This window comes from Mercenaria mercenaria, chromosome 1 (assembly GCF_021730395.1).
Source record: "Mercenaria mercenaria strain notata chromosome 1, MADL_Memer_1, whole genome shotgun sequence".
NCBI classification, from domain to species: domain Eukaryota; kingdom Metazoa; phylum Mollusca; class Bivalvia; order Venerida; family Veneridae; genus Mercenaria; species Mercenaria mercenaria.
Window position 1 is genome coordinate 90,971,900 of NC_069361.1, and position 14,465 is coordinate 90,986,364.

Consider the following 14,465-nt stretch of genomic DNA (forward strand, 5'->3'; position numbering starts at 1 on the left):
GGCCAGGGTCAAAATCTGTCATTAGAGATAAAACTTTGAAGTGAAGGCAGTTTTGATGTTTGAAATATTTGTTGATGTGAGTTTGTGATTAACAAGTTTAAGAATGGTATGTTGCAGAAATTCTGGCAGATGCGAATGTAAGCTTGATGGCATCATTTTCATATAACTGCTTGAAATGCATATATGCCACTATCAGCATTGAGCGTCTCGTGAACTGTCAAATGTCATATAGGCCTCACACAGTTGAAAATAGTGAAAAAAGTAATCGGTTGACAGGTATTTTTGTCCAGCTCTGCAAGTAATACTTGAAACTGAGTACAGAATGCAAGTGGCCATTTGTCTCTATCCATTCCCCTAACATTTTAAGGCCAGTTGGAGATATGGCTAATTTGGGCTGAAATGTCATGTATTTTCGCGGGCTGAAATTATCTTTCAGGTGGCTTGTGGATTTAAAAATCTATGCTTTGTATGAAGTTTACTATGTATTTTATTTCTTCTTCAAGTAAGATGTAAACGGGTATCTTTTTATTTTCAGGTCTGCATCTCGTAAGATATCGGAAGCCGTCTGACTTGGCCACATCGCTCGGAAGTCCGAAGTACTAGAAAAAACCGCCATCTGCTACCATAGCACATGGGGACTGGGTGATTTCACGTGACTTTTTTCCGATATGTGATTGGCTTATCGCATTTATGGAACGCCGTTTTTGCAATATAGCTAGCACTCTATATGATATATAGAGAAATGTTTGTGACTTAGATTCCTCATTCATTATTTCATATAATTTATTCAAACTTTCAGCAATGATCAATATTGATACCTTGTTGTGCATAAGGGTTTTCATGTTAATTGCTCTTCAATTTCCTAGATTATGGTCCTGTGTTGTCAAGCAAGTCCAGGTGAAGGCATGAATCACATTTGTGAAAGCTCTAGTATTCCAATAGTCAAGAAATGCGACCAGTTGTGCTTAAAGTTATGTTATACATGAAAGGTAAATATAGTTATTTTTGCTCAAAACAAAACTTTCAGAATTAAGAAATACATAGTTCATATATCTACTTGTAAATCATGTAGAATGGAGTTATATTTCTTACATTAAAGCGTAATGGTATAATAGAAACAAAACAAGTACGTTATTCACCCATAAGTTATACTGTCAACAATTTCTGGTCTGTATAACTTATGGCCGCAGGAAATCTTTCGACTTGTAGTTCTTGGGTTGTAACAGTCGTTAATATGTAGTATCTAACGCGTGGAAGAGTCTATGTAGTGTCCCCATAAATCCAATGAACAACTCTAACTTTATCTGCGATTATGTAAAAAAGCAGTCAGCACCACAGGGGGTCCCCACAAGAAGATGTGTGCACTGGAGTTGAAAGAACTAATCCATGCATCAAAGGTAAATAGAAGCGAGTAGTTTGGCTGGAGCTTACCAATGCCTACTGCTCAGTACTATATATACACGCTGTTTGAGGTAGCATTGAACCTGTACCATATTCCAAACTACATCCAACATATACGACTTTGCCAGGAATCTATATATTGTAAAAAAAAATACTTACCATATCTTCCAGTGTGTGCACGAGTTGTAAGACCTTTTTAAAGCTGCATGAACAGGCTATAACAGATAAGTTAATTCCATCTTTTTTTTCCAAAATGTCATATCTTATAAAATTACCTTCTTACAAAACATCCTTTCTGCGAAAAGAGCACAGCTCTCACTTTCCCTATATTCCCCAATGTTATTGACAATGATATAAAATTTCATAGTTTTCAAATTTAAAGTTTATTCAATATCAAGGCTTATTCACCACTTACAAAGTTTAATTCTGACAAAACAAACAAAAAATATTACTGTTAAAAGGCTAGGGAATAACCTCAATATCTTCTCCGTATATTCCCCATGTATTGTTTTATGATCCATGATAAAATGGAGCAAGAGGATTCCCAGCATTCATTGAGAAAGATATTAAGCGCTGGACGTCACTGGAAACGAAAAGAAAACAACTGTCAGAAAAGGCGGTTCTGTAGTAAGTAAAATGGTATCTAACTGAGAGGTAGGTATACCAGTATATAGAAATTATGTATAAAATTAGTTTTAATTCTGTGATATACTGTATATATGCTCATCTTGACACTCATATGTCTTTTTAAAACGATGTATGATTATTTTATGGGTAAATGTGGCTTTTTTATGTTTGTAATCATGTACAATTTTGTAGAATAAAACTACACGTATATTAGTCTTATCTTACATTATCTTATATATTCCATTCTAAAAGTTATTAGCAATTGCAAAAAAATGTTGAAAATATTATATTTCTCCATGTGGAAGTATAGAATACATCCGAGCATATTAGTTAACCATTCTTATCTGGTGCTTGCTCAATCACACCGAGCCAGCAACATTTGCTTTTTGTCGTGTTTGGCGACCTGTGAAATTTCAACTTGTTCTTTTGATCTCTGAATTACATAAAACTCGTATAAATCTCGTTCTAACTTCATTATTGCTCATCGAAGACTTTTTTCTTTTGTTTTAATTGAGCTTTATTTCGATCTCTTCAGATCGTTCAGCATGACACAAATGTTGTTTTAGTGTACCGCTAATCTATTACGCTTTATCATTTCGGTGGTACCAATACTCTTGCTTTAATAGCTTTGGGTATTGTTAAGTCACCTATTCGATATGATGCCTCCTTTTTAATTGTTAAGTGTCTTTTGGCAGTTTCTATGATATGCAGGCTCCATAACCTCAGACACGCTCTCAGTTCCAGTTTGTTTAGTTCTACCAATTGTTTTCTAGTTTAGGGCCAAACCATTATTTTAACAGGGTGCCATACGCATTTTTTTTTTCATGGAATCATACTCTAGTGTATCATTGAAGGTTCCATGTACACCGCGGTACGAATACATCTGCAGTTGTCTCTAAATAATTTTTTGATACTTGTAAATGTGGAGTGTTTCTCAACCCGGGGTTAGGGGGCATGGTCTGTAGCTTGCATTTCTACTACCGTCCATGAACAGGCTCGATCAAACCGAGCCTGCATTTTCATTTATGTCGTGTTGGAGACCTGTGGTTTTCCACTTTTTCCATTTCAAGTTAGAAAACAATGCGACATAACAAAAAGCTTTTAAAAGCATTTTAATATACTGTTTCAAATATGAGCATTTTCAAAGTAAGGTATAAGGTCATTTTTGGTTGCGGGTTTATCCCGCAAACAAAGTTAAGTGTATTTCTGACAATCGTGTAGCATCTTTATTTGATTCCAAATCACAACTAAAGGAATTTGTTCATGTGTTTCACAAAGTAGTCCCATTCATGAACAATGCGGATGAATTATCAATGATCAAGCATTTCTTATTCATCCTCTATCCATTCACACTGGCCATTTAGATTATATAAGATTTGTCAATGATTAGGTATTCAAGCCCATGGTTACATCACTAACTTCCAGTATGTAAGGTCAGGCAGAGTTTATCTTAGATCAAGGCATATTAGTATTTGTTTCTTATACATGTATATTTATAGATTGGCATTTAAAATGAAAATAAACCTAGCAAAACCCGCAACCACCAGACATCTCAAGGCTTTGATTATACCTCGCATCCTAACTCAATACCCGTAAAACGGTACCTCCAATACACAAACGCTTTATTCCGTTTTAAAATGGAAACTAAACATATGCGATGCCCAGTTGAAGATGTTCCCAAGCTACATCATAAGGGGTTTACTTGGTTTATACATCATTGACAGATATCAGATTATTATGTTATACTGCAGTAGAGAAAATTATGCGCCTTTGTATTACATGGAAATACTTCATTCAGTTGTTTTAACAGAAATGTTCGTTACTGTTATGCAGGTACAGACACATTTAGACACATGTGAGATTTCATTTCTAAAGTCATTTTCATGCACTAAGTGTGATTTCACCTCCCTGGACTTGATGGCTAGAAACATGAACAACCAGGAACATCTATCTGAAGGGAAATATTTTTAATGAATGCAATAATATTCAGTAAAGAATTACGCACAGTTTAGAAAATTGCTTATAATGACTTTTTTAATTTGCCGAGATTCTTATTAATTCTTTAAATGAAATACTAGTATGAAATTAAAGAAATAAATTTATTATAATGAATTTTATTATGTTGTTTTTCCTTCGTATATTTGGACTTCAGGGTCTTTTCATTGCTTTGGTAATAGAATTTTTAATTACAAATTATTCAAACACGTTTTTTTAATATATTGCTGGAAAAGTTTTACCATTCCCCAAGTACAAAAATGAAGTTAGAAAATTGAGGAAAAATCTTTTTCAATACTAGTACACTTCATGTACAGAGAACAACAGAGAAAGATGTGCAGATGTACAATTAAAAATCGGGCTTCGGGTCAACCCTATCAATTCATTAAAAAGGAAAGATAAGATAGGAAAAATAAGATGAAATAAGATAATACGACTAGATCTATTCTGAGTCGACATTACATGTACAAATAATAGAAGCTTAATTTGAAGAGCTTTTTATCTGACTATATATAAAGTGTATGCTAATGTAAGGTGTCTGCAAATAATAATTGATAATTAACAGTGTAAAATCGTTGAAAACATGCTCATCGGATGATCCTACCAAATGTTGTTTAAAACTGGTTAAAGGAAGAAATAGTTACGAGGTGATCAGGAAGATGAGAAGGTGCCACGATTAAAACATCTTTAAAAAATCAGAAAATCACTCATATCAGATTTGAAATGACCTGGTTATCATATTTTTTCATGGAGTTATTCAGTTATCATTCAAGACAATATAATAGCACTAAAATATATAACAAAAATTTAGCTTTATCAACTAACGTACAAACAATATGTATACAAGCTCTATCTTTCTTGCAGTTTTTCCATTTTCTCATAACAAAACGGTTTACAGACTAATGTGTTTCTAGTTTCTAGAGGAAGAATGGCTTAATTTCCTGGGCAGATATGCTACAGTTGATACAGACATCATCATTGTGGGAGACATTAATTTCTATCTCGATATTCCATCAGACCGAGCTACTGTCAGATTTACTAGTGTACTTCAGTCATATGGCATGCATCAACATGTGAATGAACCTACCCATGCCCGCGGTCATACATTACCGCAGAATAATATCAGGTGTCGAGGTCATCGATCCAGGTCTTTGTGACAATACTTGTAATACTTCACAATACCATTATGCAATTCACTTCAACGCCTGTATCACAAAACCAGTTCCGGTTCGGAAGACGGCTTCTTTCTATTGACGTAAGCTCTTTCAAACAAGACGTCTCAGCATCCCTTGCATTGAATACATTTCCAGAAGGGACAGACGTGGATTAACTAGTGAGTGCATATTCAAATGGAATATTCCTACTGATAGATAAACATGTTCCCCTGCACAAAAAAAACTATCGTTCTTCGACCTAGCTCCATGGTATACAGACGAACTTCATAAGGCTAAACATTTAAAACGCAAGTTTGAGCGGAAATGGCGTAAATCTAAAGTAACAATCAACCATCAACTTTATAAGGACCAAAGTGCTACCATAAATAAACTCCTGATTCAGGCTCGAACTGACTATTCCTCTGATAAGGTAAAATCGTGTGGCACTGACCACAAAGGTTTGGCCAAGATAACCAAAAATCTACTAGGAGACAGTCATGATGCTGTCCGTCCTTCCAACTCATCCTCAACGAACTTGCGCAGAAGTTTGGTGACTTTTTTCATCGAGAAAACTGAAAACATTAAGAATGACATTATTTCGCATAGCCAAACTGATTATAATTCAGCAGATTTGAATTGTTCAGAACATCAGGAAGTAGCAAACTGTCTTGTTAATTTAGCTCCTGCAACGAAAGAAGAGGTAAAACAAATCATACAAAAATCTCCAAACAAATCCTGTGAACTTGATCTTTTACCAACATGGCTTTTGAAGAAATATCTTAATGAGCTCTTGCCGTTGATAACAAACATCACTAAATGCATCAATGGAATTAGGTTATGTACCAAAAGAGTTTAAAATTGCGAGGATAAGACCTCTGCTTAAGAAACCAGGTCTTGAACCAAATATTCTCAAATTACAGGCCTGTGTCTAATCTCCCTTTCATTTCAAAAGTCTTAGAAAAGATAGTAGATGCGCGTCTTCGGCGACACTTGACTGAAAATTAGCTACATTAGGGTCTGCAGATGACTCTCGATTATATCTATCCTTTAAGCCGATAGAAGCTGTGGCTAGAAGTGAGGCATTGCGCCGCACTGAGAGTTCTCTGGCTGAGATTTTCTCGTGGATGCTGAAGCTCAATGCTGATAAAACGGAGGTAATGTTATTCACATCAAAGCATAACTCTTAAGTGCATTGAACACGTCTAGGTGAAGGTCGGTGACTGTGTGATAAAATCCACAAAATGTGTCGGAAATCTTACTGTAGTAATTGACAACAGTATAGACCCTTGTTAACAGCCTGTTTACCTCACGGTTAGACTACTGTAATGCCTTGGTAAGTGGTATTCCAAACAGCACCCTTAACAAGTTGCAACATGTCCAGCGTTATCACTTAGACGCCCTGTCGGAATCATATAACACTGGTTCTGAAGGAACTCCATTGGTTGCCAGTGAAATGCAGGGTGCAGTACAAGGTTCTGATCCACGCCTTTAAGGCCAATCAGTCCCCTGACTATATAAGAGATATGACAAAAATGTATAAACAGGTCAGAAACCTAAGATCACAAGACACGTTGTCACTGGTTATGCCAAAAGCTAAAACCGTGATGTATGGAACTCGCAGCTTTTCGTTCACTGCTCCCAAGCTTTAGAACACCTTCCCGTCAAGCTCGCTGGCTGCTTTCAAAAGCCTGCTAAAACCCCACTTCTTTGTACAACATTTCGTTAACTGACCAGTACATTCTTTTCTTTTCATAACACAGCGTACAGCAGTATTTTATCCTAGGGTCACTTAAATACTTTTAAATATGTATGTGAAATACATTTACTGTTTGTGTTGAATGCGTACGTGTTTGTACTGTTTGCAATTTATTCTGTAAACCACTTTTGAACGTGTAAATGTGCATGAAAAAGTGTTCTATATAAATGTGATATGACATATATATATATTATGGACTTAAACTAAAATTCGAGATAATAAAAGTGTGGAAAGGGTCATTTTTTAGCTTATGTAAATTCTTACATATCCTTTTAAACACATTTAATCGTCTACCGCGTTTCTTACAAACGTCACAAATGTGAATCTCAAAATTATTTTGTAGTCAGTATGCTGACATTGCTGATTTGATAAAAGAAAAGTAAAAGAGCTTTTAACGAAAGTTTTCTTGCCAACTGCCATAGCCGTTGGAATTGATCAGGATTTGCCTGGGCCGAGTACTGGAACGACTTGGTACTTACTCATGTGAATACTGAGAACTGATTTTGTAAAAGTACTCGAGTATTACTTGAGTATTACTCACAGTGCTCATGTGTAATTTATGAGTACCAAAGAACAGATAGCTTAGGTTTCACTGGGCTGAAAGGCCGGACGGACCGTCACTATGCTCAAACTATACACACAGATTCAATTTACTAATGATTTTTAGCGCAAAAAGATGGTCACAAGAATATACTTCTCCATCACTTAGATATACACAGTTTTCTTTTAAATGATAGTAGTTTCTCCATTTCGTCGGATGATTTCTCATCAGCACACAAATGCATTTTGATGAAACTATTCCTAATTTTCACTTCATCTGTTTAGCAATTGATATTTATTGTCTTTAAGACAGTTACTTTTAATTTCTGTTGAATTTTGTTTTAAATTTCAAGTGCCTATTTAACAAAACGAAAGAGAATATTTATTATAAGAAACAGAAAGGTCACTGAAAATGTTAAATAAAAGCTGTTTTCCGGGTAAATCTCGTAATTTAAAAGTAAAAGCCCTTAAAAGTAAACCATTACTTCATAATTCTTACACGAAACATATGTTAATATAAAATAAATTATCAATTCTCAGAACAAACCATCACCGAAGGCCTTTGATTAAGCAAATTAATGTTAGGAATACTTATCTAGTGTTGCTAAACATAAATTATTATGATGTTCAAAGGTTCACCGTGTCAGATTAGTGTCTTTATTTTCTGTTTGATGCCTGTTTTCGTGTATTGTGATAATACCATCATTTGATTAAAAGATATAAATTTCCGAGATATAAAACTTCTAAGAGCTTAACGCAAAAGATCATAACTTCATATAAAATAAGATTTTAATTGAGAAATAAATCAGTTTTATGTAATGTATAATTTCACACCGACATGCAGGTAATTTTAGAGTATGAAGTTTGTCTTTTCGTAGAAATAAACATGAAATAACTACCTAAATAAGAGAGGAAGTATTTGGATGAAATGTCGTGTTGATAGTTTGTATGGCGATGTTTTGTCGTGCTCGACAGGTGCACCAGTTCTAATTAGTGAAGGCTTTATGGGGAGTTTTCTGTTCCCTGTGATGCACTGTAATGTTACTATTTTATCGACTAAGAACGTAAATAGTTTTATTTTTCAACCGGTTCGGCTTATGCTTATCAGCTAACAAATTAACAAAATCACGAGAAATTGAAAATACACAATTACGAAACACTTCAAAGTAATATCTGTCACAGAATAACTGAAGTCTCATTGCTATATTATATGTAACACAATACGTTTATTATTGAATGCCTAATTGATATATGATGTTAATAAACGTGTATAATTACCCTGTTACATCATTTTCGTCTTTGTGTAAATGACAAAGTATAATGGGACTAATAAGATTCTAATGTCTCGTCCATTGTTTTGCAGAAACAATGACACCTTAAACATTAAAGGGTTTGAATCTGCATTTCAAAATATATGCAGTCCGTGTATCGTAAACCATAACTCGCATATCTCATATAAAAGGTTTAAAAGAAGAAAATGTTATGGAAAATGCAGCTTTTGTAATTCAAAACTTTATAAACGAGCAAGCCTCTCCCTTGTCGCATGATTTTGTTACAAGAAGACATTCTCCATTTGATTTGAAGTATAGCAATATCAATACATTCAGATATTCTGGTGTAAAGCTCTTGAACTCACTGCCGAATTCTTATCTTTAAACTAATTTAGCAAATCAGTTTCTGTCTGGAATTGGATTAACTGTAATGTGCACCAAACTACAAGAAGGTATTTCAAAACCCGATTTTGTGAAAGATTTTGGGTCATGGTAATTTTCCAACTGTATTTGGTAAAATTATAAAACGTTTCATTAAAAGAGGTTACGACCCAACTGTTTTGAGACACACCGCATGTTTATTGTTCAACCCGTTTACAGTTGGACACTACCCTTCCCTCTTTGACTGTGTCTGACGGAAGAGGGGGTGGGGGGGGGGGGGGGGGACTCTGCGATATGCAGTTCTTAAATCCCACCTGGACTGAACTGTTTTGATTTCTGTCTTCTGGCCTGTTTCGTCGGGCCCTTAAGGGTGTTTCTCTTGATGCTCTGCCTTCTGCAAAGACATTGAGTACATACGTTTTTGGTCCTTAAGGTGTGCTTTTTATATAATTATACACGAGCATTTTTTGTGTTTTACATGTCTTGCCTTTTGTTTCGATTGCGTGTGTTAGAGATTCACCTGGCGGGTATTACTTTTATTTACACCGTCCCGTGCCTTTGGAACATGGTGGGGGTAAGAGTGAGGATGGGTGCGCACCATAAACCGGTTTAAGCTCCACAATGGTGTTTTTGCCACTGATCGTTCCAAGGCCGTGCCCAAGTGTGTTCTTTATTTGTTTGTTTTGTCCTCGTGTGTTTGCTTTGTATGTTAGTGTGTGTATTGGAGGCGTTGTGCACATCTGCGTGATGTGGGTTTCGTTTTGGGGAAGCTGCGTCTTTGGAACTTGGCATTCCCTGTTTGATATTTATCCTTGTTTTTTAGATATTTTCTGTATCAGTATATATACAAGCATATTTTTTCAGTGGTATATATACTTTGCTTATGTTTATATGTTATGTACACGGTTACCATTTATGTACTTTTTGTTTTGCATAGCGCATACAGGCAGTGTCAATCTAATCATCCGACATCAGATTTGCGGGGATACACCATTTCTTCTTTAACATAAGCCAACACCAAGTATTAACCAGTTCGTTTCAAATTAATTGGTTTTAGCAGGTGTTTAATGAACTGTTGGGTTTCCATCCACAGTATTAGCATTGTGTACAAAACTCTTATATGTTGGCTACATATGTTTTTTTAGTTTTTGATCTACTCATCAAATTTAATACTCCAAAATGGGTGAAATAGCGCACCAAGAGAAATTAAAAATAAAGTTTTCTTTACATAAAATATGCACATTCTAGTATCTTGAATTTGAGCGCCTTTGTTTGATCTTCAGTTTACTTACTATATTCAAGGTTAAATAGAAAAGTGTTTAGAAGAAAAGTTTAAAAGTAGCATTAAATATAAAAATTGGAACTTTCATGTGTGTCAGAGATGGGAAAAATATAACTGTGATAGGTTTGGTGACATAAATGTTTTTGCTAATAAAAGTGATATCTTAAATGTAATCTTACCTAATGTTTTCAATGATTTTGTAGAACAATGGCATCGTGATGTAAATCGTGATACTGCTCGTAACGGTGTAGGTGTATTAGGCTGTATTGTACATTTAAACAGAATTTTGAAGTAGAACAGTATTGTAAGAATATTTTCGAGTACATTTGCTAAGTTTAGGAGAGTGGTACAGCCCCAATGCATTTGTTTTAATTGTACCGCTACGGTTGAGGATGAACTTCATGTTTTACTACATTGTCTATGTTACAATACTATTCGTACAGATTTACTGTTAGAAGCTTGTAGAGTCAATAGTCTTATCTTATCGTATCGTATCGTATCGTATCTTATATCACGAGCACCTATTTATAACATCTCAACGACAGTTGCTATACTTTTACATTTGGGTGTTTCTGTAGTTAAAGAATATATTACACTGATTTGAAAAAAGATATAACAATCCAAGTGCAAATGATATATAAAGGTTTCAACCAATAAACCCTGTTTCATGAAACTTGAATGTGAAAGTAGATTTTTCTGAGGGGCGGGGTTGGGGCCAGGTATATTCTACTACTAAAATTATAGAACAACTGTAGCTACAGATACATATCTCTTATGTTTAAGCATCCGCCTGCAGGTTAACCAAAAATGAAGTCGCCACGGTTCACAGTATCCTCCTCATGTTGAAAATATTTACTGTCCCACTCAAAGCTGTTCGTTATTAATATGTTGCCATGTTCCATTAGAAATGATAAATTATCTTTGAAAACGTGTGCAGTCTTATGTTTTCAATGTTCATATTAATTGAACGTTAACTAGCAATTATGTTGTCTTTTTCCATGATGATTGATTTCTGCCATGTCGCGGGGCGAACGCAACAAAACGGGACAAACACGACAAAACGAGAATACGACAACACGACAAATGCAGAAAATATCTTTCTGTTGTTCTGTCAACACGACAGAATGACACTTCCTGTAACTGTCAAGTCTCCTAGCCTGGTTTCCGACTGGTTGTGACACTATCGCTCTACAAGTTTATGAAACGTAGAGAGTAAACACGTGCACCAGTCTATGCGTCTCCTTGTAGCAATTATCTCCCTTCTAAAACTGTTTGGTTTAATATTTGTTTTTTTTCTATAATTTTTTTTTATTTTGTTACAAACCAAATTTTCTAGTTAATTACATTCATCTGTAGTCTATGAGAAAAAAATTTTTTTGCTTCAAGAAAATGATATATTTTGTTATTGCCGGGACGCCAAAATCATCTAGGGAATGTTAAATTCTTCCGTAAGTATTGTTTGTAAACAGATACATTTTGTTTTTGGATTTTGTGTTATATTTCAAGGCACTTTTTAAAACAGACATCTCTTACAATGATTATAAATAAAGCTTTACGTGTAAGTTCATTGCAGATAAGCAGTTGTTGTGCGTAATGTCTGATGGAAGATACCAACACGACAACTCGAAAAAAAACACCCAAAAAAACTGTCGTTCTTTCATACTGTCGAGATAGTTGGGCGTAGACACGACAAAACGACAGAACGACAGTTTCCTGTCCGCCTATACGACATGTCGATAAATTAATTTACAAGTTGTTTTCTTTTCAGACAAGAATAAACCAAAACCAATTCAGTACAGGTTTTTGCATTAAAATGCACAATTTGTACTAAAGCCTGGGGAAAAATATACATTTAAATGTTTGGTAACAAGTACATATTATCATTAACAAAATCTATGTTCTATCATGTACTTTTTAATGGGAGCTGTATTAATGTATCTAACTTACCAAATTATGAAACAATTCTAGCTAAACATACAAAGGTTAAACAGAAAAGAATTAAACAGGTTTGTCAACCAGCTTGGTTTACAGAAGATATTCGACAAGCAATACTATTATAAGCATAAAGACTTTGAAAATTTCAAGAAAACTAGAAATAAGTTATCTTCTATGATACGGAAAAGTAAGAAATCTTTTTATAGCAACGCTGTAAAAGATAATAAATCCCCTAAACTTCTGTGGAAAAATCTAAAGAATATTACCAATAATGACAAAGAAAACCAACAACTTAGTATTCCTAATAAACTCATAATTGATGATAATGTCGTAACTGATGAGTTGGAAATATTAAATGCCCTTAACTACCATTTTGTAAATGTATCCCATATAATTACAAAAATACTTTTAGTTGATACAAATTTCACAAAATTTCAAAAATACTTAGATGCGAAATTGCGCCATGTACAGTTTGATATTGAATACATAACTCTATTAGATGTAAAAAATATCATTGACAAAACTTGACTTATCAAAATCTACTGGTCTTGACGGTATCGGACCAAGATTGTTGAGATATTGTGGAGATCATATTACTTCTGCAATTGCATCTATTATAAATAATAGTATATACAATGGTACTTTTCCTGATAAATTAAAAGAAGCAAGGGTTATTCCTAAATTTAAGTCAGGTAACAAACAAGACCCAGGAAACTATAGACCTTTTTCCGTACTTAATACAATATCTAAAATATTTGAACGTCACATTGCTACACAGTTACAGGACTTCTTTAAACGAACAGATATAATACACAAAAATCAATCAGGATTCAGACCTAACCACTCCTGCCAGACTGCTTTAACATGTCTAATAGAAACGTGGCTAAAAGAAATTGACAATGGGGAGTACGTAGGGGCTATCTTTCTTGACTTTAGGAAAGCTTTTGATATGGTGGATCATGAATTACTGATTTATAAAATGAAACTTTACCAAATCAGAACATTGGATATATTTAAATCTTATTTAGCTAATCGAACACAGACTTTAGAAGTAAAGAAGCTGTATTCCAAAAGAATGACAGTACAATCCGGTGTCCCGCAAGGATCCATACTAGGACCCCTTCTTTTCCTGATATATACCAATGACATGGCGTTAACTTCAAATACTACCAACATTGATCTATATGCCGATGACTCCACCCTACATAAATCCGCCGACAGTATTACAAAAATTCAGTCTGAACTTCAGTATAGCCTAAATAGTGTCCATAACTGGTGTAAAATAAATAACATGTCACTTCATCCTTCAAAAACAAAATGTATGGTATTGAGCACTAGAGTCAAAATAAAACATATTAAAAAACTTGAGTTAATTTTAAGACGGTTCGTCATTGAAAACGTGAAGTGTCAGAAGTTCTAGGTGTATATATCGATGAAACTCTGTCTTGGCAATCCCACTTAGTACCGTGGCCAATAAACTAAACTCAAAAATTGCTCTACTTAGAAGAATTGCATTTTCTTAACAGATGAATGAAACTATGTATTAATGCAAATTATGTCAACCATGGAGTATTGTTGCAATGTCTGGGGACTTTGTCACAAATCGGACACTGATAAAATTACATCTTTGCAGAGACGCGCTATAAAAATAATTACAAAATCAAAGTGTAGCAACTTTGATGAAGTATTAAGAAATTCAAAACTTCTATCTTTTGAAAACAGGAGATTGTCCTATATACATTTCAGATCTACTACATTTTGTTCATAATGATCATTACAGCCTGCGCTCAACCGAAAACATGGATCTTTCTATTGTTAAACCTAAAACGAACTACCCGAAACAAACATTTAGCTACAAAGCTGCACACATATGGAATTCACTTCCTTCTTACATTAAACTTCGTAATAATAATATAACTGCTTTCAAGCATGATTTAAAGAATTTTCTCTTGTTACAATAGTTTTTAGCAATTAATTACTTGTAATTACAAGAATTTTGTTGAATTGATGTCACTGTATTCGTTTCCAATAATAATAATATTCATATTATCTTATTATTCAAATCTGGAACTATTTATTATCGTATGGGACAGACTTTCTTTTTTGTATGTACCTTAATTGTC